Below are 1,167 nucleotides of genomic sequence, written 5' to 3'. Positions count from 1 at the left end.
CTGGTTTCTGTGATAGGGTAAGAGTTTTGCTAGCAAATAGTTGGACTAATACCAGGCAAAATGTTCTAAATGTTCATCTTCTGATTCTTAATTTTTTAATATATTGAAACAGACAGTTTAATCAAATACAAATATTGCTAACAAGACCTCAGAATGTTTTATAAATTTGTTTTTAAAATTCCTAGGTAACCTTCATTTCCCAATTTTATATTCTACTATTTATATTTTTTGTTGTTTCTTCTGTCTTCTTTTCTGTCTATAAATTCATAAGGACAATTCCTAGAAGACTATTAGTCCTATCACTTTGTTGGGGGTAAGTTTATTTCCATCATTCTCAGGTCTGTGGATGTGTAGAGTATGAATCTGACAAGGCTGTTGGTCTCCTGTGGCCAGAGTGGGGTAGTAGCAAGTGATCTGGTAGTGACCGGAACCCTCCTAAGCACAGTGCCTCTAGTATCCCGACCCTGAAGTCAGTGAGCCACTACGTGGGGTTTCTACACATCCACAGTATCATGGACTTCAGACCAATGAGAATATCATCTCTTCTGTCCTGATGAACATAGATAGTATCACATTTTACTGTCCATGTAATTCCAGAAAATAAAGAAGCAGGTAAACAGTTGAATCACAGGAGCCCTTGAAAGCAGACCATCCAAGTAACGATCCTCAGTTAAAAGTCAACTACCAGGCTAATTCTTGGGGATGTATGTAATTCATTTTATGATGTATGTAATTAGTTTTATTAGTGAGTAGGTGATTACGAGGTGTAGGGATGCTGCTCCCTCCTATGCTTTTTATTGTAGTCACTGTCCCAGATGTCACGAATAGTACAGCTTGCTCCATGCGTCAGAGCAGTTCCAGTGCCAAAGAGCATGTATGAATCTGAAAAACAACCCAGTTCAGAAGCCAAATCTGTGCTCCAAATATATGGCAGACACTGCAAACAGATTACAGTGGGTTTGTCTGAGAGCATGAAGAGCAGGTAGGGTTGTAGGAGGTAGGGTGTCAAATCCACGACTCCCAAAGCCACAGGCTGAGCAGCTGCTGGGCCTGAGGTCCACCAGTTCCCCTACAGCAGTGGGTGCCAGAGTCAGGGAGCTGCCCCAGGAGGCCAGCAGCCATGCTTGCCTCATGCCCACAGGTCCCACATGAACCTTTGCTGGGGAG

At 42.3% G+C, this 1,167-nt stretch overlaps 1 pseudogene; it reads right to left on the bottom strand.

Moving 5' to 3' along the window:
• Positions 1 to 205: 205 nt before the first annotated feature.
• LOC115285330 lies at positions 206 to 1,069 on the bottom strand (annotated as a pseudogene).
• Between the last annotated feature and the right edge of the window lie 98 nt (positions 1,070 to 1,167).

This window comes from Suricata suricatta, unplaced genomic scaffold, assembly GCF_006229205.1.
Source record: "Suricata suricatta isolate VVHF042 unplaced genomic scaffold, meerkat_22Aug2017_6uvM2_HiC HiC_scaffold_8402, whole genome shotgun sequence".
Lineage (NCBI taxonomy): Eukaryota > Metazoa > Chordata > Mammalia > Carnivora > Herpestidae > Suricata > Suricata suricatta.
Note: the sequence above shows the minus strand (reverse complement) of the source record. Positions and strands in the feature narration are given on the sequence as shown.